At 32.7% G+C, this 26,022-nt stretch overlaps 1 protein-coding gene across 4 annotated transcripts in view; it reads left to right on the top strand.

Moving 5' to 3' along the window:
* The window catches only part of LOC123535304 (protein unc-93 homolog A-like), a 135,710-nt gene that overhangs the window by 37,460 nt on the left and 72,228 nt on the right, over positions 1-26,022 (top strand). Inside the window, exon 1 of one of the 4 annotated variants that reach the window (XM_045317909.2) lies at positions 3,201-3,321. The exons of 2 other annotated variants lie outside the window; for them this stretch is intronic. The gene's annotated coding sequence lies outside the window, so the exon portion shown is untranslated. Of the gene's footprint in view, positions 1-3,200; positions 3,322-22,097; positions 22,296-26,022 lie in introns of those variants that run through there. One more of the 4 variants, XM_045317908.2, reaches the window with a different exon arrangement.

Here is a 26,022-nt window from a genome sequence, read left to right as displayed (position 1 = left end):
AGGAAGCCATCCAATTGGCTTACGGAAGGTCGGTGGTTCTACCCAGGTACCCGCTCGGGATGAAATAATGCACGGAGGGGCACCTCCATTAAAGCTAGAAAGTCGCCATATGACCTGTCATGTGTCGGTGCGACGTTAAATTAAAAAAAATGTGTATATACCACCCCGTTTCTCTAACAATCAGGCCACCAATTATTATGGTGTCAATTTCTATAAAGTCTACACTTTTACCTGATATTTAAAGTAAACAAAACTAGGAATGTGTTTTAGGTCATCTGAACTTTTGGCGAGCTAGAGTACAGGCGGATGATCAAGCGAATGTAGTTTTCCTTATATATCTTCTTTTCTTGAACTGCTGGTTAGAATTACACTGAACTTGGTCTGTAATAATCGGACCAAGATAAACCTTTAAACAGTTTCTTTTCTTGAACAAGCAAAAAAAAAAAACAGAGGAAAAAAGTTTAAACTCCTTATTAAGAACTGCTTGAATAATGCTCATCAAATTTTTTATGTAGTCATCTCTCAAAATTGTTTAAATGGTTCCGCTTGGCCCCCTAAAGGAGTCACAGGACCTTAATATATAAAAAGAAATTGTAAACAACTGTGAACCGCTTGAAAGATCTTTGCAAAACTTATTTCGATACATCCCTGATTGGACCCTTTTACAATTTTATTGAAATGATTTTGCTTAATTCCGGATGAGACCACCAATGCTAAATGTCTTAAAACAATGTTCTGTCATGACAACTTTATGGATCTTCTCTAACCTTGGTCCTCATCAGGTGAGAACTTATCCCATTTGGGCCTCTTATCTGGCTTAGATGTCGATTTATACCTGTACAGGAACATGCAAACAAGCACCAATTTGAAACCTTTTGAACAAGATACGTTGGCATGTCCACCATTCACTGCATATTGAAGCAAGATTCAGGTGCTACCTCATTAAAAGTAGCAACGGACTTGCCCTTTTTTTAACTAGTTATATATATTGAAATCGAACGTAGCATCGGAAAAGCAGTAATTGAAATGTCAATTGTTGTATATGTATGTGCAGTAAGTGCAAAACTACTTGTGTCTTTTCTCTGAACTTACTGAAAGCGCCATATCATTTTTTTTATTTTTTGCGCAAGTGAAGGGCATCAAATCTATAACATCTATGCTGCTTTGGTACAATAAGCTGAGTCGACCGAGAATACTGCAAACTGGAATAAATGCCAGTTAATTATATACGTACATATTTTGAAAATATCATAGAAGGTAACGTTTTGTTGAGCAGAAGACATCAAACTTAAAACCGAAACTGGAGGTCTCGTACGAACCACTGTCTGTTTAAACTCATATGCGAGATAAGGAATTATAGCTTTGGAGTACCACTTCCCGTTTCTACAGAACAGAAAATAATGCTCTCATGGTTTCATACAGGCATTCACAAGTTCAGGAATAGACAAAGTTTAACTAGTTTCAAAATTAAGAACTCAGTCACTACTGTTGATCAACAAAAATGTACATGTGGCTATGAAAAGATTATTTTCAAACTATTTAATTATAAATAGATAATGCAAAATGGAGAGTTGAAATGGCCCTGAAATAGTTTCTTCTCACTATTACTATTTTTGCGCACATGTGGTAAATGTAATTAAATTTTAAGTCGAATTTTGTACGATATTGTTGGGAACATTTTACCTTACTTCGCCTGTATTTTACAGTGATTGTCAATATGACAAAGGCTTTAGTTCGTAGCCAGATCTCTGCGATATATGACCATTTTGTGTCGATTCGCCGTAAACCCAACTAACTCACTCACTCACTCACTCCTAGCCAGATATGATGTATTTTCTTTATCATATTAAACAGAATACAAATATTTTAACTGCACAGAAAACTTTAATAGGGATTTATGAAGTTTCATAATCATTCGGCATCCCTGTTATTGAGATCTAATGCATTTCAACTTTTCTAGAATTTTTTCGAATTTTTCAGATTTTTCTCATAAGATATAAAGTAATACGTTCTCTGTGTTTGTCAGTTCCCGCATACTTTTCAAAGTTTTATTATTGAGCTTAAACTGTTTACAAATCCTAGCAGACAATCCTTCTTACAATGGTTTTGTCACAAACATATTTAAAATCGTGAAAAGGCTTTTAAGTGTGGTTTGTAAATCAATACACCTTAGAAGTTAATTTTCGTTCTGCATTAGCTGAACAATGTGAAGATTTAATGTATAGGAATCCTAGATAAAGAGACAACGTGTTAACTCGAAATATCATTTGAATATACAGTGACAAAGGTTTGTTCCGCTCGAGATGTTTCCATTCGTGTAACTGATTTTTAAAGTCAATTTATTTATTTATTTATTTATTTATTTATTTTATTTTATTTTATTTTTTCATTTTATTTTATTTTTTTTTTTGACTTCACCCTTAACCCAATATTGGAGATTGAAGGTATATGCATTAGAAGGAACAGCTTTCTGCTTTTGATATTTCGTCTGACAATGGTAACTCACCCCAACTTTTAATTTAAATTTCATTTGTTTCATTAATTAAACTGCTTTTTTGTTTCCCGTGAACCACACCCTGTTCATATTTTTTTAACTAATCGTTACAAATTATTATTTTGTACTTAAAGTATTTCTTTAGAGAAATCTATTTTGTTTCTTAGAATCTGATCATCGGTCCCGGTCCACTGCCTTTCACTCGAATGTGTAAACCAGTCATTTTTGTGAAGAGAATCTGAGAAGAATCTTCTTAATATGGTCGCGGCTTGAGATTTCGTCTAGAATAATTTTAATAATAAACAAAAAAGAAAAGTGAAACATGATTCTTTATGATTTTGCGTAAAGGAAAATAAAATTATTATTATCTAATGGATATCTGCGAAAATTGTAAACACGAAACAGAGGCTGGTGGTGTTGGTACTGGAAAAAAGACATTGTGATTAAGTGTCTTCTGCAAGATAAGGGGAAGAAATGTAGCGATGAACGTTTGGAAAAACCAACTGGGCTGAAACAATACAAACTAATTAAGTGTATGTAAATGTAACCATCATATTCATAAATTCTTTGGCCGAATGTATTTAACGTAGTCTTGCTAATAATTTTACAGTATTATGTATCGGAAATCTCATAGAACACGTCTTTCTCTAGCAGAGAAAAAAAAAAGATGCGATAACAGGAAACTAGCATAACCCAGTATTGATGATAAGAGCATTGGAACCATTCGTGTTTATAAATAGATATCGTGTATTTTAAACGTGTATTTTAACAGGAAATAAAGAACTATAGTTGTGTTTGTACATGGAATAATTAAAACTGGCTTTGAGGTAAGAACTTCTTTTCAAAAATGTAAAATATGAATGGTAACTATTTCATACATGTGTGCACGTTCTTTATAACGGAAAGATCGCCTCTGACATTATTATGATAAACAAGTATACTGATACTTTTGCTCCATGTAAGTGTTTAAGATAAAATCTGAATTAATAAATTCCAATTTTGTTGATGGATTCCAACATATGTATTATTTCCGATGCCTGTATTCGAATAAAATATGAATTAATAAATCCCCGTTTTACTAATGGGTTCCTACATCAGTATTATTCCCAATACCTGTAATCGAATGATTATATTATAAGGGGGTGTTGTGCCGGCAGAAAATCGTTGTTGCACTCTGTAATGAGAGAATTAACTACGATTTTCTAGTTTTTTGCAGGGCAGATTAGTTATTTTCATAATGAAACTACATTTAAAAGACTAAGTACAGACCAATATGAGTGGGATCTTTAATCAGCTATCAGTAACGTTATCAGAGTGTCAACAAAACAGATTTATTTTAAGAACTGTGGCAAAATAATTCCACCCATAAGATAAAGTATTATGTTCATTAAGATTGGGATGTACCACATACATAAGATAAAATACTTTAGTGTGATCGGAGTACCTACCGTCAGAACGAAAATTTACGTAATTTACTTTACTTAAGATAATGTAAAGTAAAATAAAGTAAAGTTTCTTATTTAACGGGTAGACCAAGAAAATCTCCACCTGGAATGGATGGAACAATCATCATCCAGTCTAGTCTGACACTGCTGGAAACAGTAAAAATTTAAGTATATCACCCAGCACTGAACACTAGTCGGGATATCAGCCGCGACCGGGAATCGAACCCGGACCGCTGACGTTGTAAGTCCAACCTGATAACCACTGCGCCACTGGCTCCCTTGCTATGTAAGGTAAAAAGTACAGCAGAATAGTTCCACTGATAGTGCACTGCAGTGTGATTGATATAAAAAAGGAAGCTGGTGCCACAGTTTGAATTTCCGATGAATAGAATTCTGTTGATTCCGGAAAGAATAACGTACTGATTCGGTCTGTTTTTCTTTGTAGGAACCGTTCATATTCAATAAGATTACCAACAATAAACTTGAAGAACAGAAATTTGAGCTTATAAAGACAACTTCAAGCGCAACTAACATTTTTGGATTTTCTTGTAATTTTGTAAACAAAATATCCTTCCAAGATGCATGTGGAAAATGATAGATGAAAATTATTTTGACAGGTCGTGAAAATCAACGACAAAATTTGACAGATAGATGATAACTTATGACCTAGCTGAATATTTGATGTAATTTCTACCTTTCGGGTCGATTTGTTTTATAAATTTCTCCCACACCGTCCGTTTTATTTCACTTTTAAACAAAGAAGACTGAAACTGTGTGCTATTTTGCGACAAACACACACAGAGTTTGTACGTCACAGTTATTATGTCATAGAGTGAAACGTTACGGCGGCGCGCTGGAAAAGAAAACCTCACAAAACTAGCAAATATTTGGTAAATACCTTCATATATATAGATAAAGACCCTTAATAACGTATTACAATAGAAATGATATACAACATATCTCAAACAGTGATTTGCTCTTGACTAAAATCATTCTTTGTCTTTCAGATGCGTATTGTTATATCACTTCAACTCATTTACATCTGAACTCCAAACAACAATTTTATTCAACGATAAATCACTAAATGAGAATATTATTAAAATAACTGACTATTAAATAACTGTCGTTTTCCCCATCCGAGTCACGTAAGTCATTCACCCGACACTGATTTGGACCATTCACAACGTTGACATATATTTTCAAATACATATTTAGGATTGAGCTTAATTAAATATGCTCATATATTTGAAATAAGATTTTAATACATAAATTATATCAAAATAATGCTAATTAAGATATTATAACTATGTCTGTCCTTGAAAAGTTTTGGATTACCTCGCTTTATCAGTATGTTTATTCAAAATGATTACCTTAACGCAAATTATTATAAAAGTTTGAACACAAAATGCCAAATATCGTTAATGATTTTTGATTGTTGAAAGCTGACTACTGTTTGTACCTTATATGATATTTCGACAGTTTATGTAACGTATCTTACATGTACCTATGACAGATCTAGCGAGTATTGTTCTTTATTGCCTAAACGTGTTGTGAATAAGCAACATTGATTTATTTTTTACAAACACTCTGGTATGAACTTTTGAATTTCAGTGCCACCATCTGAAATAAATATTTGTATAGACTTGTATAGACCTATGTCCGAATAAAACTAGTTTTAAATTCGGTTACATATTTTACGAATTAATGTGACAAATGTTGCAGAACTATGGAATGTTTTTATATACTTAGATTTATTTCGTAAGTTCAAAAAACTTGTCTACTTGGAACTGTTAAAACATTATTTCAGTTTGTTGTTGATAAATGTAGAAACATTATTTGAACGTATCTTTTTCTGTTGGACTTTTGTTCTCTCAAAAATAAATTAAAAGTCATATCCTGTTATTGTGTCTACTTGCAAAGGAAATCGAAAAAAAAAATCGTATCAGAAACTAATAATGATGGGCTCTTACAAGTACCATTTTCATTCAGATGATTCACTGAGTTTTAATTCAGGAAGCGTATTCTGAAACTTGGCATAATGATATTTCATATAAATCAAATTAATTTCTAGAAGTTTGTTTCTAAGATTCCATAATTTAACGTTCGTTATGATACGAGTAACAAAGACTTAAGCGAATAGCTTGCGGATGGACTCCACATTATACAAAAGAACAGAAATAATAGCAATATCATAATAATGGTGAAAAGGTGTCCGAGTTTATTCGCCCACATATATGATTTTATTGTATCCCTGTACCCATATCCTAGTATTTCCTTTTATATCTCAATCATCTCGCTGACACGATTTAACTGTCTATTTAATAAAACAAACAGTTATATCTGAAAAACATTCATATGAAAAGAATTAACATTTGTTGCGTTTCCATGTGCCAACTCTTTAAATGAAAGAGGGGAATGTCATAAATGTCTCTAGCATACATTCTCAGATGCATAACATTACTTGTGCGTAACAGATATGATAAAAAAATACGAATACTTGATGGGCACAAGTAAATATAACAGTAATAATTTATTCAAACTAATTTACTTTAGCCCGATCACGAAAGCTTATTTGATTCTATATTGAGTCCGCTTCCTAGACAATGCAGTACAAGTGTCGTATGAGAAGGCATGGTCGAGACCCGAGTTGGGCTTGAACCCACAACCTCCGATTTTAGTGGCTGAGACTTTTGCTCACCTTGGTTTATGTTTACCTTAAGGTGTTTTGTCGATAACAGACTACATGCTAGATTGTGAGGCCGATTCGTTCTTATAATAATTATATTTTGTAAGTATTTGCAAACAACTCAATAAATCTGCACCTGCATACTCGTTTTATCGTGTTATATAACTTTGATGTGTTGACTTTATTACACTGAAGTAGCAACGCTTAATCAATAATAGCATATATACAAAGAATTTCAAGTTCCGTCATTAACCGAGTCCAGAACACATGTCTGTAATTGAAATTCCTAATCGTGTATTTCATCCGTTTCTCGATAATTGTTTTCTTTTCTAATATCAGGTAATGGAAAAACTGATAGAAGACAGGTAGTTCTAGGACTTCCTACCTTTAATATTTTTTAATACATCGTCGTTGTAACTGATTTTGATAAGATTTTTTATAAATATTTTTTTTGCCGTCGTATGAGGAGATTTCACTCGAACTGTTTTTAATTTTAACCTAGTTTCTAAAATTATTTTGGCACAAAATATTTATACCAACAAGCATCGCCATCAACAAACAAACTGTTTATTATTATGGACAATAAACGTTATATAGAAGAGCCGATGATCAATGTAAATATCACTTGTTTAAAGTTTAGAAATTGAAGCTATGTACAGAGGTTATTAATAAAGATCTACTGTAAAATCACTGATTGGACGTTTATAACATCATTAATGCACTAGGTTTACGTTTTACGCACTTACACGTTGATAAATATGGTAAAGTTCTTTAAATGTAGCTTTTCCAGTTGTACTTTTTCCTTGCTTATTTTCTTCTGAAATTGAATCAGTTAAAAGTCATGGCCTGTTCTGTATGTACTTACAAAGGAAATTTACGAAAATCAATCAGAAGCTAGTAATGATGGTCTTTTACCAATACTATTTCATTCTCGAAATTTTACTGATTCGGGAAAATTGTTAAAGAACTCGGCAAAATTAACATTCACATAAATCAAGCTTTTGACTCAAGAAATTCGTTTCTATGATTTATATGTTTTTGTTAAAGTAAAATTAACCATAGGCTTAAGTGAAATACTTATACAAAATGGCAGTATGCGGACTCCACACTATTATCCCAAAAGACCGGAAATGATAGCAACATGGGCAGAGTGTCCGGTTTTAATTGTTCGCAGATTTTTTTGGGTCCCTCCATCCATTCTTTGGTATTTACTTCGTAGAACAAGTTGTATATCTTTACAAACACGCTATTGCAATACTATTTTTCATTTTATAAAAAAAACCTGTTAATTCTGAAGGACTTTCGTAAAACAATTTACACTTGTTGTGTTGCCATTTACAAAGACTTAAAATAATACAGAGGGATGTCAGAAAGTTTTCAAACACATATTCAGAGGGTTTTGTTTATGTAATATTGCATTCATACATAATAAATATGATGAAAAATACGAATACTTGATGGGCAATAATTCACTAATAATTTATCTATTAAACTAAATTATTTCAGCTTGATGTATGAAAAGATATTGTCGAGATCCAAAATGTTGTTTTTCTTTTGGACTTTTGTTCTCTCAAAAATAAATTAAAAGTCATATCCTGTTATTGTGTCTACTTGCAAAGGAAATCGAAAAAAAATCGTATCATAAACTAATAATGATGGGCTCTTACAAGTACCATTTTCATTCAGATGATTCACTGAGTTTTAATTCAGGAAGCGTATTCTGAAACTTGGCATAATGATATTTCATATAAATCAAATTAAATTCTAGAAGTTTGGTTCTAAGATTCCATAATTTAACGTTCGTTATGATACGAGTAACAAAGACTTAAGCGAATAGCTTGCGGATGGACTCCACATTATACAAAAGAACAGAAATAATAGCAATATCATATTAAAGGTGAAAAGGTGTCCGAGTTTATTCGCCCACATATATGATTTTATTGTATCCCTGTACCCATATCCTAGTATTTCCTTTTATATCTCAATCATCTCGCTGACACGATTTAACTTTTTATTTAATAAAACAAACAGTTATATCTGAAAAACATTCATATGAAAAGAATTAACATTTGTTGCGTTTCCATTTGCAAACTCTTTAAATGATAGAGGGGAATGTCATAAATGTCTCTAGCACACATCCTCAGATGCATAACATTACTTGTGCGTAACAGATATGATAAAAAAAATACGAATACTTGATGGGCACAAGCAAATATAACAGTAATAATTTATTCCTAATTTACTTTAGCCCGATCACGAAAGCATATTTGATTCTATATTGAGTCCGCTTCCTAGACAATGCAGTACAAGTGTCGTATGAGAAGGCATGGTCGAGACCCGAGTTGGGCTTGAACCCACAACCTCCGATTTTAGTGGCTGAGACTTTTGCTCACCTTGGTTTATGTTTACCTTAAGGTGTTTTGTCGATAACAGACTACATGCTAGATTGTGAGGCCGATTCGTTCTTATAATAATTATATTTTGTAAGTATTTGCAAACAACTCAATAAATCTGCACCTGCATACTCGTTTTATCGTGTTATATAACTTTGATGTGTTGACTTTATTACACTGAAGTAGCAACACTTAATCAATAATAGCATATATACAAAGAATTTCAAGTTCCGTCATTAACCGAGTCCAGAACACATGTCTGTAATTGAAATTCCTAATCGTGTATTTCATCCGTTTCTCGATAATTGTTTTCTTTTCTAATATCAGGTAATGGAAAAACTGATAGAAGACAGGTAGTTCTAGGACGACTTCCTACCTTTAATATCTTTTGATACATCGTCGTTGTAACTAATTTTGATAAGATTTTTATAAATATTTTTTTTGCCGTCGTATGAGGAGATTTCACTCGAACTGTTTTTAATTTTAACCTAGTTTCTAAAATTATTTTGGCACAAAATATTTATACCAACAAGCATCGCCATCAACAAACAAACTGTTTATTATTATGGACAATAAACGTTATATAGAAGAGCCGATGATCAATGTAAATATCACTTGTTTAAAGTTTAAAAATTGAAGCTATGTACAGAGGTTATTAACCTTTAGCATGCTAGATAAATTGTCGTCTGCTGGAAATGTCGTCTGCTAAAATTGTAAAGTTTGTTCAATTTGCTCCAAAATTGGAAGAAATATTGTCAGAGTAGCAAACAGCTTGGAACCTGATCAGACGCCGATTTAATCGGCGTCTGATCTGGTTCCAAGCTGTTTGCAAAGGCTGTTAAATTCGCCTGCAGCAGGCTAAGGGTTAATAAAGATCTACTGGAAAATCACTGATTGGACGTTTTTAACATCATTAATGCACTACGTTTACGTTTTACGCACTTACACGTTGATAAATATGGTAAAGTTCTTTAAATGTAGCTTTTCCAGTTGTACTTTTTTCCTTGCTTATTTTCTTCTGAAATTGAATCAGTTAAAAGTCATGGCCTGTTCTGTATGTACTTACAAAGGAAATTTACGAAAATCAATCAGAAGCTAGTAATGATGGTCTTTTACCAATACTATTTCATTCTCGAAATTTTACTGATTCGGGAAAATTGTTAAAGAACTCGGCAAAATCAACATTCACATAAATCAAGCTTTTGACTCAATGATTTATGATTTATATGTTTTTGTTAAAGTACAATTAACCATAGGCTTAAGTGAAATACTTATACAAAATGGCAGTATGCGGACTCCACACCATTATCCCAAAAGACCGGAAATGATAGCAACATGGGCAGAGTGTCCGGTTTTAATTGTTCGCAGATTTTTTTGGGTCCCTCCATCCATTCTTTGGTATTTACTTCGTAGAACAAGTTGTATATCTTTACAAACACGCTATTGCAAAACTATTTTTCATTTTATAAAAAACTGTTAATTCTGAAGGACTTTCGTAAAACAATTTACACTTGTTGTGTTGCCATTTACAAAGACTTAAAATAATACAGAGGGATGTCAGAAAGTTTTCAAACACATATTTAGAGGGTTTTGTTTAATATGTAATATTGCATTCATACATAATAAATGTGATGAAAAATACGAATGGGCAATAATTCACTAATAATTTATTTATTAAACTAAATTATTTCAGCTTGATGTATGAAAAGGTATTGCCGAGATCCAAAATGTTGTTCGAAACCTCGACCTCCGGTTAGCGTGGCCGATACTTTAATCACTTGACCACTGCTTCCCTTGGTTTAACTTTTAAGACCTTTCTATCGCTAACAAGCTAGACTGCAAGGTCGATGTGTTCATATAATTTATCTAAAGTGTTTGCAAACAGTTTGAAAAATCTGCATTTGCACTCGACCTGTTTACAAATCTTTATTAGTTCCTGTCATTTTTGGACAGAGCACATAAATAGTAAACAAACCTTCTAGCATTATGGACCAAAAGCAGAATCGGAGCCTATGGTCAATATTAATATCACTTGATATAAATTTTAAATAGAAGCTATGTACAGAGGTAATTCGTATAAATCCGCTGCTTAATCGCTGATTGGAAGTTTTTAAACATTCTTGTTCGCGAAATTTGTATTTTGACAGATAAAGTTATCTATACAAAAACGCATACGCGTTAAAGACTGCCGATCATCAAAATTAAACGAGTGACAAAAATAGGTTGGGCAGTCAAGTTTGGTAAGAAATCTTGTTAAAAAGTATTCAGACAGTTGGTCTTGTATCTGTTAAACAGAGGGTACTAGTTTTTGTACACGACACAATTAAAGCATATTCTGGGGTAACCGTGAGAACAATGAAAAAATGAATAATGTTAAGAGAACGTGCAGGTGCGTACGATCTTTTATTGTGTTACGTTGAAAACACAGTTCATATCAAACTTACGGCTTATTAGCTCGTACTAGAGTTGTTTTCCTCTTATTACATAATTTACAGACTTCATACCCCAAATTGAATTAGATAGTCGTGTTCTGTTGTCGTGTTTCTATATATATCAAAAAAATAGTGTATTGTGTTATGACCGAACTGCAGGCCGTTTAGGTAGTTCGCAGTTTTGTCATTTTCAAAAGCAATTGACAAAATTTGAATGTTCAAGATAATCGTTATACATTTGTTCCTTACGAAACAAAATAATCTCAGAATAAAAAACGTAATGAAGCAAAACTAAATTAGACCCGCTTTCTTAATTCTGCTGAACAACTAATGAAATCAGCAACGTCCCTCGTCTCCCATAGAACAGGCTCAAGCTGAACTCTATTACCAAATTATATTGAATACACTCCAAGATCTCAAAGGACGAGAAATAATATCAGCATAATGACAAAGCCAACAAGTTTCAATCTTTCATCGAAACTTTCTTTGTTTTACATGCATCATTTCACCCGTTACTATCTAGTGATGTTTATGTCATTGAACGTTGCAGTTCAGGCCACACTGTTCCTTTTTTTTGCGTTTTTGGTCTTTGGTTCCTATATGTTGAGCATTGTCTACACATTATTCAGCATATTTTCTTGATGTACATATCCATACATGTACTGCAGTTAGATTGTGTACAAGTTGCTGCACTCCTTCAACATGGCTGTTTCTCATTGTGACTCGCTGTTTCAAGATTCTTGGTTGATACTGATACAAATTAACTAACTAATTAACAACAATTTACAGGTAATTTATGCTGCCACTTAGGAGAACATTGAGGAGAATGCCATAAACATACATACTTCGTTTATTGTTATATTATTATGTTGTCATATATGGACAAATGTGATGACAATTATGAATACATGGTAATTTTCGTAATAACCGAAAGCCGCTTTTAGTGTTTATATTAGCTTCACACAGCGAATATTTCATTTTGTGGGCTTATGTTTAATTATAAGTAATTGCTAACAGTTTTTATAAAACTGAGCTGTTGTCTTGTTTAATCTTGATATATATCTTACTGTATTTAGTTTGTTACGTTGAAGTAGAATAGCAAACAATTTGTCAAATAATAAAAATAATAAAATAAATTTATGAGTCATTATCAAAGAATGAACTTTAATTTCCTCGATTATTTATTTCACTGGACAGTTTCCTACATTGTATATAAGACACTGTTACTGAAAAAAAAAATTTTACATTCATATCTGTGAATCATCTACTTCTCGACTTTTTTCAGTAAGCTTTGAAAATATATTAAGATACTTCTAAATACATCGTCAGAATTATGTTAATTAAATATTTTCTGTAAAACTCTACAACACTCCAGCCTCATGAGAAAAAAATCGAATTTTAATCAGCTTCTCTTTGCATCCTTATTAAAGTTTCTATCACAGAATTCTATGGCATAATTAAACATCAAGAAACATTTATCGGCAAAGAAGATAGTTAGTCTCGCATTAATAGAAGGATAGGCCTGAAGTAAATTTGTCCATAGATACTCGTAGTATACTTACTTTCAATAATATAAACGTTCTAAACTTATTACGTAACAACAGCCTTGGTGAGAGGAATGTTAAAAAGAGGATTTCTTTTAAAACGAAGATTATTCTTCCACACTGAATAGATTCTATGAAAACGTGAGTTTTACACCCTGCTGCGTGATTATTATCTTAATAATCAAAATTACCTGTTCAAAAACATTTCCCAATCATAAAACTGACGAGCATCGCGGGAAAAGATTAATTACTTCTAAATAATTTTCTTTTCTCGATAATGGAGAAGCTGTTTGGTTGAGTAATTATACTGATGTTGCCTACCATGTAATATAATGTAAAATGTTGCAACCGTGTCTAAATTACCCCTTTTGCTATTTAGTTATCATGAGGTTATATGGATATCAAGATTGAAACAAATTTGCAGCCTCTAAAGTATTACGAAATTGGTGTCATTTGAGCAATTTGTATAATTACTCTTTTGGTCAGTTATGTTAAAATTGCTCAATATATTTTTGTTCCGTTGTTGTTTGTCTTTTTTTTTTTTTTTTTTTTTTTTTTTTTGTTTTTTTTTTTTTTTTTTTTTTTTTTTGGGGGGGGGGGTCGTTTTGTTTTGTTTTCAACTGAAATAACGCTTTTGTTAGGGTATTAATATACAAGTGCTTTATTAAGATGTATTTGGCGCCAGGTAATAAATGACCATAACCCGTGTTGAAGTAGTTATGTTGAAATAGTATTTAAACAGCTATATTTGCATTAAATAGAAAGTGTTTTTCTATCAGTTACTAAACGTACATTAATATTTCAGAAAAGTCGCACGCACTTTCCTTCCATTTCAATGAAAGGGGTCTTTTGTGAATGAAGAGGACATAGCGCGACAGAAGTAAAATACGTATTAGACTTGGTAGAGTGCGCATCCTCTTCCCTGTCTCTCTGTGTACATAAGTCCATTTTAGGAGTTATTTGCTTAACTCATGTGGAAATAAGGCAATAATATTCAATGGCACCTTTTTGTTGTAAGAAAGGGTAAAAATAAATCACTAGATAATACAAATTTACGCGAAGTTTTACAGACAAATTCCATGATATCTGAATACGTAATGTAGCCACTTTAAACTGATTTAAGTATAATGTAGACATGAAGCTTCAATAAAAATGGTTTATGCTACAAACTAGACAAAAGTTATCGTCTTGAAGTAGGAACCGTCAACGGAATACAATAAAGGGGTATAAAAGGGAAAGTTGTATTGTATGAATAATTTGAAATAGAAACAGGCCAGTACCAAGGGCATTTATTTAAGCATTTACAATTCTGTTACATGTATGTTGCTGCTACATTTATTGGCCTTGCTTTTGGTCCCTGTATTTTGTACCACTTTAAAACATGAAAATTGAAAAGTATCTACTTCTTTTTTATGTTTTGCCTAATTAGGATGAATAAAACGAAATATAATACGTTTTAACTGGAACAATATACATATCAAGTTATCATAAAATTAGCATTTATGTATATATCATACCGTTTTACTAACACTTAGGTCACCAATTGTTAGGAGTCGATTGTTATCAGTCTAAACTTTACATGATTCTAGGTGTTTTATAGTGAACAAAACTAGCATTTTGTTTTAGGTCACCTGAACTTCGGGCGAGCTCGAGCTATTAGTACCAGTGGATGATCAAGCGTCTGTTGTTTTCCTTATACATCTTCTTTTCTGGAACTGTTGGTAAGAATTACACCGAACTTGGTCTGTAGCAACCAGACCAAATTTGTTGCTTAATGTAGCATCCTTTTATGATTCTTTCTAAGTGTTGCTCAGGCGTGTCCCTTGATCTTGTTAAGGGGCCTCTATAGCTAGAGCTAGAACAACTTCTTTTCATGAAACAGCAAAAAATTGGAACATATTCTCAAGAATTGCTTGACAAATGCTAATCAAATTTGTTATGTAGACAACTCTCAAGTTTGTTTAAATGGTTCCGCTTGGCCCCTTAAAGGGGATCACAGGAGCTTAACATATAAAAAGAACCTGTAAACAACTTTTCATGAACCGCCTGAACGATCTTTGCAAAAATTTATTTGATACATCCTTGTTGGACCTTTTTACAGTTTTATTGAAATGTTTTGCCTAATCGCGGAAGAGACCGCCGATGCTAAAAGTATTTAAACATTTTTTTGTCATGAACAACTTCATGGAACTTCTCTAAACTTGATCCTCAGGCGAGGACTAATCCAATTGCGGCCTCTTATCTGACTTTGATGTCGAGTTTTATCTGTACAGTAACATGCAGACATGCATCAAACGTATTGAACAAAATAGGCATGTACACCCAAGCTGCATATGTAGCATCGGAAAAGAAGTAAATAAAATGTCAATTATATATATTTATAGTAAGTAGTATGTAGTAATTGCAAAACTACTAATGCTATTTTTAATGAACTTACACAAAAAAAAAGTTATATCTTTTCTTTTGAAGCTTTGCGCATGTGATGGGCATCAAATCGTAACCTATTACGTTTGTGCTGCTTTTGGTACAAAAACCTGTGCGTTGATGGAGATTGCTGCAAACAAGAATAAATGCCAGTTAATTATAGATGTACATATTTTGAAAATATCATAGGTCACATAATGCTGTGCAAGCTTTACAGGCTGTCGCGGTAAGGCACATATCCTAGCCCAGGACATCACATTTAATAAACTAGGATTTAATCTGCTACTAAAGGGAGACAGTGTCATTGTCTGTTTTAACTCATAAGCAAGATCAGGAATTATAGTTCTGGAGTAACACTTCCCGACCTTACCGAAGATGCAGAAACTGAGCTACGATAAAAAAGGCTAGATATAAAAGGACACCATTGGTCCGTCTTATATTCAATAGATACATACACAACATGTGCATGTAATATGTAACTGCAATTTTGGCAGTTTCACACTTCTGCAGGAACAAACTTTATTACCCAGTCAATATTTTTGCAATCGTATGAACAGGGCTTAATCGAGTCTTCGTGTACATGCAATGCCATTGCCATAAATACAAATCTGGCCGATTTGAGAACAAATAAAAATGGCTTGGTAATACTATACGTTATCCTTCGATTTTTTAATACAAAGCAATTTTCACTTCAGGAACATAGAAAATTTGAAAAAAATAAAATGACATTGAAATTGTTTCTTCTATTTCTTATTAATAATAATATTATTATTATTTTGCGCACTTGCTGTTATTACATTTTAGGTCTAATTTGTACGATATTGTTTGGAACAAATTATTACATTTTCCGCTACACATTACAGTCAATATGACAAAGGATTTAACTCCTATCAAGTTCTATTGCAAATATTTTATAATCATTCGGCACCCAAATAACTGAGAACTGTTGCATTCTCTTTTTTAGAATTTTCCGAATATTTCAAATTCGTTTCATAAGAATTAATTAAAGTAAAACTTTCTGTGTTTGTCAGTCTTCGCATACTTTTGAAATGTTTAAATTAATACTTGAGCTTAATTAGTTTGCAAACCTTAGAAGACAGTTCTTCTTACAAAAACATTTTAAATCGTGCAACAACGCTATTAAGTTCGGTTTATAAATCAATACACCTCAGAACTAAACTTTCCTTCTGCATTAACAGAACAATGTGAAGTATTCTAGATAAAGAGACAACGGGTTTTTGATATATAGTAACCAAAGCTTGTTCCACCAAAGTCGATGGTTACATCCTTTCACAAAATATTTAGCACTTCTATCGACATAAAAAGTATACTTAACATATCGGATAAGGTATACACATTAGACAGAGATGCCTGTTCGCCTGTCTGGGCCCAGTCCCTTCAAAATGAGGTCTTTCTGCTTTACAAATGAAGTCATAGTGATTTTTCTGTCCGTGTACCGTAAACTTTGGGGCTACAAAGTTTGTTTCTTTCTTCAATATATGTGCAAGCACAGAAACGAATTAACTAAGTTACTACAATAAGTGTCACATTACTTTTTGGCTATTACAAGAGCTCGGTCTTATTGCATAACCATTGCGTAGATTGTGTGTAGACACCTTGTTGACTCTATCAGATGGCTCATTCCACAGATTTTATTCATCACAACTGAATACAACTTGCCTATTCAATGATAGTACAAACTGAATGAAATCAGGTTCCATAACTCTTGTTGTCATTTTCATGTAAAATTGCCCTTTTTTGTAATCAGCCATTTGTTTTCCAACAAATTATTTGTTCGCAATTGTTATACAAGTAGTATCTAAGTCAGTAACTACACATCACAACTAAAACACTTCACACATTTTTTGTCATGTTTATACAAACTGAATGACATAAATCCAATGCCTCCTGCTTTCATTTTGATGAAATTATACCACTTCTTGTACTTAGCCGTTTTGTCAACGATGGTCAGCAAATTAATAGATTTGTCGCTATATATCACAAGTAAATAAAACCTCACACACTTCATGTCACGGTAATGCTAACTGAATGACATAACTCTATTTATTATATCTATCTATCCTTTTTACACCACCCACCAAAGGCAAATAATGAGTTTTTTATTTTAGTTTTTTCTTGATGTTGCCTCTTAGTGTCACGTCATCAGCCTCTTCCGGCAGTAACCACCCTACCTCACCCACACTTTTACTGTTTCATGAAATTAAATTGCTTCTTTATGTCCCGTAACCTTCCCCTGCCCACGGTATCCCAAAACTAATCCTTACTATTTATCTTTTTTGCCTTAAGTTTTTGTTTTACTTTTAAATTTTTTTGTCTCCAAGTATCCAATCATCAGTCCCCGTCCGCCCTACTACCCTCCATCCAAATCATTCCTGCACTCTATGTTTTGTTTATTTTTATGTTTTCATATTGTCTTCAAATATCCATCATCCACACCAACTCCGCCCTAAGTACTCTCTAAATCAACCCCAACATTGGAACCTCCACATTCTTTCTTACTTTTGTTTATGTGTGTGTTCTCTTCTTGATACTATCTCTTAATATTCTGCCTCTCCCATAGTTTATATACGCCCCCCCCCCCCCCCCCCCCCCCCCCCCCCCCACCGCCATCCCATCCCCACTCACAACACTTTATTTTACTTTTAGTTTTTATGTTTCTTGATGATTCTTAGTATAACATTATTCACCATCCTTTACTTTCATCTTCTTTTGTTTCTTAATATTGTCCTAAACCTTAGTATTAGCATCCCGTCCTCACATTGTGCAACCAGTAAGAAACAACAAATAAATAATTAAGTTAACTGTTAGTTCCTTGATATTGTCCTTAAGTATTCTTTGCCCACAATGATCAAATATAACACAGTCCAAAAAGTTTTACTCACAGTCCATCATCCACTTGTTCTTTTTAAATTTGTATTATTTTGCGGGGTGATTCGTTGTCTGATGACAACTCCTGTCTATATCAGTCATCTAAATTTCATAACATTATCAGGTAAAGCGAGATTCATAAGACGTTCATTTTTGTGACATTTTTATGGTATTAAACGAACCTTTTGATTTGTATTTTTATGGAAAGTGATAAAGCATATTTTGTTTGTACACGGAAAAAATGAAATAAGTTTTGAGTTAGGATGACTTTGAATAGATACACCCGTCACGAATATTAGATATGACCTGAAACACTAATGAAAAAAATCCTAAGAGGCCATCAGTATTAACTGATTTCAAAAGTGTTTTTGCCAAGTTATTTATTCTGATACAGTACCAGAAGACGAAAAAACGGAAGAATACTTTAATTACTTCTTCTATTGAAATTCGTGACTTTACTGTGAAATGTAATGGGTGTGTTTATTGATATTTATAGCATATTTGGAATTTGCATCTTATAGAAGCTCATTCCATATTCAATATGTACATATTTCTTAGCTATTTTTATATACAAAAGTGTATGAAGAATTCAACATTGTAAGAATACCTATATGAAGGTGATTACATTTAATGTCTGCCTCCCAGGTCCATATTTATTAGTTCCAGGAGACTATATTTAGTAAGCTTTAAGATTTTTCTTGTGATAGAGTAATCTATAAATAAATAAGATGTAAGACGTTAAAGAAAAAACATAACAAACATATTCTAATCTTTTTATTTTCATTTGGCATAGGAATGATAGGTAATTCGATCATGCACTGATGCAAACAATAGTGATAATTATAATGCATTCTCAGTGGTTAAACGAAATTTATACCATTTCATCCACACAGCGGTATGACTCCCAAAGTTTATGAGAAAAGGCAATATATTTCTATGATATTATTTTAAATGATTGTATCGGTGAGTGTATATCACTGTGAAATTGTATGAAATATAAGTCGAAGAAAAGTGTTTAATTAAGTACGTGCTTTCAGATCGATTGAACGCGTTGTTATATGGGGCTTTATATATGCTTTAAGTTTGTGGTGATATATGCCTTCAAATACTACAAAACTATTTGACCCTGTGGTACAGTCAAAATTAAATTATAATGAGTTTTCGTATTTTTATGATTTAATGGAATGCATTGTCCGTTTGTTACGAATTGCTTTTTAAAGCATTATAGAATGGAACATGTAGTACATGTACATTAAAAAGAGTTTTACGCGGTATACATATACAATAAAATGATTATTATTATCACCATTATTATTATAAAATGACTAATAAATAAGTGGTTTTAAACTGATCGCATATCTAACAAATCAAATTTTAGTAAAATAAAACTGTTCCTCTTAGTTATTGCATAGAAGGGGTTAGTTTTTCCATGTACGGGAAATAGTTCGTACTATTCATACTGAAAAATGACAATAAAAAAACAACAGAAGAGCCAAAGCAATTGCACACTATATGGAGGACATGGAGAATATAGCTTAGGGGTGCGTAACATTGTTTTTGTTGGTCTGCTTAGGCTGTAATAAAAACAACGTTATAGAAAACAGACACAATACAATGTTACGAACTATTACGGAACATAGAATACGACGGATCATTGATTTGACTAACCGATTTATATAAAGAGTGTAATTTAGTTCCATGAAAGGATGTATAAAACAGGTTTTTCGTTACACCATTCATTCAAAAGTAGTCTGGCTAACGACTAGTTAATATTTTATATATTTTCAAAATCATTTCTATTATTTATTTCGCCTATCTGTCTACGGTCTGATTGCCTCGTATGCTTTAAGAAGAACAGGGACAAATATTTTTTTTTTTAAAAATGAAAAGCCCCAAGAGTTATCTCCTCTAAAAAAAATAGCGTCTGTATATGTCATTAGAAAGTGATCCGTTCTCTTAAACAGTGTCATATATGCATTTTTTGTATTTATGTCATAGATGTGTTTCTGGGGCCTCCGTGGCCGAATGGTTAATGTCGCTGACTTCAAATTACTTGCCCCTCATCCATGTTGGTTCGAGCCTCAGTCGGGGCGTTGACTTCTTCATGTGAGGAAGCCATCCAGCTGGCTTAAGTAAGATCGGTGGTTCAACCAAGGTGCCCACTCGTGATGAATGCACGGAGAGGGACCTGGGGTCTTCCTGCACCACCAAAGAAGGAAAGTCGCCATATGACCTATAATTGTGTGCGACGTTAAATCTTACCCAAAAAATGTGTTTCTTATGTTTCCAACTGCGTTACAACACGTGAGACAATTTATCCGTATTCCAGACAGAATAAGGCTTGCTTCGCTTCCAAAGGTTCCTCTCATAGATTTGGTAATTACATATGCGCTGATGTTATGCATTATCTCCAATTTGTTTGAATAATGAGTGTTCTAATACAAATTGTTCTATAACATTTTTCCATGAACATTTATTACATATTTCACAGTTTTCTGATACTTCGCAAGAACTAAACTAACGTCATACCGAGAAATTGTTCCCATATTTCAATAGCTGCCGCCCCTAGAACTAATAACAGTGCTAGCAGTAAATTATGAAAAAATGATTATAACCTTGTTCATGTCAAGACCTAGTATATTCGATATACCGGACAGGATCTATAGAAAGCCACAAATAGGTAAGCAGTATTAATAGACGTTTTATATTTTAGGATATTGTATATAGACAAAACACAATAATTTGTTTTATCCCGTTACATTATATTCCCATAACCGTAAATTTAATCTATTTAATGAAAATTGTTTAGTATTATACACAAGTAAAAAGGTAAAGTCATTTCGTTGGTACAAAACAAAAGTATGACCTTTTTTCATAATTATGATATTACGCAGACAGTGTTTGTCAATAAAACAAAATCATCCAGTTTTTACTAAACCTTGTAACCAGGATAGGAACCTATTGTAAATCGTGTAATTAAATATTCAAATTGATAAAATCGCATGTTTATTTGTTTTTGCCCCTACAAGTATTTTTTAATCCAGCCCTCTAAAGGTTTTTATATTAAAAGATGGACATTTAACGTTTTCTATGCAAAGTCGTGTATTACTTTAGCATTATTCAGATCGGATACAGGTTCAGATTTTTTACTATACATTACCATGATTACAGTCCTTTTCTTGTTTCAATAGCAATAAATAATTAGTTTTGTCTAACGTTTCTACCAGTAAATAGCTGAAAACTGAATCATGTTTGTTCTGTCAGATAACAGATAGCAATTTCATGACGAAGTCCTCAGTTACGTTATATCAAACATGTTATTTGTAGAACAATATTTATAATTATTCAATCAGTTTCGACTCACAGAATAAGTTGGCAAGAAGTAAATATATTTCGATTTATATAAGTAACCTTTTTACCTTACGCATTGTCTAGATACGTCTAAAGGTTTACAAGAAAGTTCGCACACAATGATCTAGTGTTGATGCCTATGAGCAGGGTATTCACCAATCCTGTAGAAAACATGAAATCAAGATACTTAGAAAGCATCTTTCAACAATAACAACCCCAAAAGAAACTGAGCTTTATAAATGTGCATACAATATTAATGTTTATCCAATAATGCAAGATTTTCACGAACTACGTAGATGTTTAATGCAGTCGAAAATGAAGATCATTGAGCCCGTAGCACTCAATACTCCTCCACCGGTATCGTTACATATAAATTTCAACTTTTCTCCCAGCGGAGTGTATTTAACGTACCTGTATCGGAAGATTCAGATAACTTTTTTTTCTGTGGCATTTTCACAATGGAAAAAGCTCCGCTCAAGAGTTAGTGTAACCCAGTATTGGCAATGATACGAGACTAGGAGAAACTTTTATTTAATCGATGCGTATCTGTAGATAAATATCAATGTCAAACATGTATGTTAACAGGAGATAAAGCATGGATGTGTTTGTACATGGATAAACTCAAATAGGTGTTGAGGTAAAAACGTTTAATTATAAGTTGCAACAATTTCAGTCATGCTACCACATTTTAATTTGATATAAAGATCGTTTCAGAATGTACTTTTACGTTAGGATCGCTCAGGAGTATTTATGATATTTGTGCGTCTGCTGCGTTTCTAAGATTTTAACTACTTTCTATTACATGAACAAATCCAGACTGGACTCCTTTTTATATTTACATCAATATTTCCCATTTAAAATGCATGTTTTATTTCAAAATACATCGGGGAGCATTTTACTGATTTTTAGTAACAGTAGAAGAAGAAAATCCGAGATTCACTCTGCAGTTAGAGCAATAACAATTTCAACAATATTGTTCACGTTCTTTCGTTTGTGCGTGAAAATTAGTTTATTTCAGAATGTCTGGATTATATATATAAATGCGTCTACACACAATTGATTGAGCTGTTTTGTCATAAATCATCTATCAATAACACTATTAGAGTGTCATGAATGCAGATTTATGGTAAGAACTTTAATAGAATAATTCCATTGTAAGAAAATGTACTGAAGTGAGATCGACGTTTGACGTAAGGAAAGCATACACATTTACTATGACATTGGTCAATAATATACAAGTCCTCTGTTATAGTATATTTTACATACTGCTGCCTTGATTTATTATTGTACCTCGTATTAATCAACTGCTCACCACGACATCAGAGTGATAAATCACGGTATTTGTCGTCATTTTTATGAAAATATCACGAATGCTAAAATGGACTTAAGGCCAGTCAAAAAGGTTGTTTTTTATGACAGTAGATGAAACGAATTTTCAATTTAACACCATGAGCCAAACTAAGAATATATGACAAAGATACATTGCCATATTCCTCATTACCTAAATGATTGAAACATCTGTGGTATTTAATTTTATTGTCTACTTATCAATAATTACGACTGATTTTACAATCCGTTCAACTATTTCATTTAGCACCTGAAAATTGTATTTTTCACTGTCAAAGCATTTTAAAAGGTGTATATAAATTTATACTGTGTGCTAAAAACTTTACTAAATGCTGGTAGAAACACCTCCCCTCGACTGGAAAGTGTTGCATAACAGGATTTTTCGATGTCCAGTAAATTTTAATTAAAAGTATCAAGTAGTTACTGTTGTGTAAATGTTATTTTCAATAACATGTAAGGTCTGATATAAAAGAAATCAAAAGGAATTAATTTATTTAAAGTTTATGTAGTCTATGCACGGATTCTAAAAATAGTACATGTCACGTATGATGACATTGCAATATACACACCAGAACATTGCGGCAAATACACCACGTTAACACTTCAAGTTTAGAATCTAGTTGACATTTGTGATGCCTACAACGCAGAAATTGTAAAATACGTACACGACCAGATATGGATGCACTGATTTTGAACTTGAAACTTACCGGAACATAGTGTTTAAAATAAATTTATCAGTTAGAAATTGTTTGTTTCAGAAAATATGATGTTCTTTGTATTATAATTACTACTACTTAGCACTAAAATGTTCGAGTATTTAGTTATTATACTCTGATGAAGTCCAATGGACGAAACATGTTAGTTTTGAAGTAAAAAGTATATTTTTGGAGTTAGCTCTTCGCTTTATCTATTTCTTTCGAGTATTTAGTCAGCATATAACGGAAGCAGAGTAGAATCTTACAGTCATGTTACAATAGTAGGGTGAAATGGAACAGCTATATTTTATCGTAGATTCTTGCTATATGTTTATATAGCAATTGCTGCGGATCGTGTTAGATTTTTTAATTGATACAAATCAACTTAAACCACTGGTAAAACGTTAAAACTGTCATCTTTCATATTCATACAAATATATTTGTTTCGTTGTCACTTGCGAAAACTTAAATAATAAACATGGAGGTGAAATCATAAATTTCTTTATGTTTGTCTTACGCTGATGTTAACGTAAAGCCTTTTTACATAATAATGCAATACCAATGAATGGATTAAAAAAATAAAAACAATCAAAATTTATTAAATGTGCCTTTGAGGCAAATATGCGACATTATTTAATAAAACCGACACCGAGAAATAAATGCGCACAAAAAGGCCAAATAAAGACTTCATTCAAAGGCAGACAACATGTATCCATGATTATTTCTAGTTTCATTAAGTACAAACAAGCAGCAAATCTTCACTGCTGTCTCTGTATGTTCGTAAACGCATACGCACTTTTAAGGAGGCGGTGACAAGGTTATACAAAGCAACGTATATATGCTGCCTCAACGGATTACTCCAAACGTTCATAATTCGCATTACTTGCATATCTCAACGCAAAACTAACGACATGATTTCTTTTTCTGGTTGGAAATGGTAGTAATCAAAAGCACTATACAATGTAACTTACGGATGCAGCCTCAACGGTTTACTCTCGATGTACGTAAGTCCTATTACTTGCATATCTCAACGCAAAACTTGCGACATGCATTCTTTTTCTGGCTGGGAATGGTAGTAATCAATAGCACGATACAATGCAATGTACGTAAGTCACCTCAACGGTTTACTGCCGTTGTACAGAAGTCACATTATTTGCATATCTCAACGCAAAATTACTTTTTCTGGTTGAGAATGGTAGCAACCAATCAATAGATATTACAGAATTACGTAAATCTGAAAGACATGACAAAAAAAATTAACATGTCTGAATATGTGCGGCCCGAGATAGTCAATTTCATAAAGTTAACATGAAGCTTCTATAAATCGTATATTGTATGCAGAGAAGTTAGGCAGTAAACGTTTATCATCCTAAAGCCTGTCTGATGTGACTGGGTTTAAATATTGTAAAAGGGTACTTTGTATAATAATGATCCTGTTTTATTCATATGCTGTAGTCAAGGTAGACATTACATCATATTTATCATATTTATCTAATAACCAAAGCTTTGGCGTAGTTTGCCGTCTGATTTACCACAGTTCATTTACCGGAGTTCATTGCGCAGGAATGAAAACACAAGAGCGTTAGTCCGAGTTATAAATACTAAAGCATCTTCAAGCATGTATCGTCACAAAAGATGGCCACCTAATCGTGAAATAACATTTCAATGTACGTATCAAAGCTATTTCTGTTGTATTTAATTCACTTCCTAATAAACGCATGAAGATTAGCCTCAAATGTTTAAGAAATACAATGAATCGATTCACTTTCTTATTAATGTCTCTATTAATTAAAAACTTACTCCTTAACAAAACAAACGTAGTGGCCTTTTTGACCGAACGATTACCATAAGTTATTATATATACGTGAAGAGGCAAAAAAAGTATACTTCTCACGTATGAGAGACGATAATCGCACTCATTGGCATGACACTGGTCCATCCACATCTTTTGATATATCGGCTGGTATATGTAGCTGCAGTGATTGTCTTTCTTTCCGCCTACAATCCCTCGAAAATTTCCATCAACCCGTTTACCTATATATACAATACTTGCGCAAGAAGACAAACGCATTAACAAAGTAAACACAGAGCAGAAAATCTTTAATAGTGAAGCCATTTTTCTTTTATTATCAATGGCAAGATACGAATCCGGTACTTTGCGTCACATAAACTGACAGTATAAGTATGATGTAATCGTTAGAGAGATGATAATTATTTCAATTTATTACATTTCAATTGCATGACATGTTTTGCATTATTTCTATTCATCACAACATCTGAGCAAGTTCAGACCGTAACAACTGCTAATCAGTAAATGTATGA

This window comes from Mercenaria mercenaria, chromosome 12 (assembly GCF_021730395.1).
Source record: "Mercenaria mercenaria strain notata chromosome 12, MADL_Memer_1, whole genome shotgun sequence".
Classification (NCBI taxonomy): Eukaryota; Metazoa; Mollusca; class Bivalvia; order Venerida; family Veneridae; genus Mercenaria; species Mercenaria mercenaria.
Note: the sequence above shows the minus strand (reverse complement) of the source record. Positions and strands in the feature narration are given on the sequence as shown.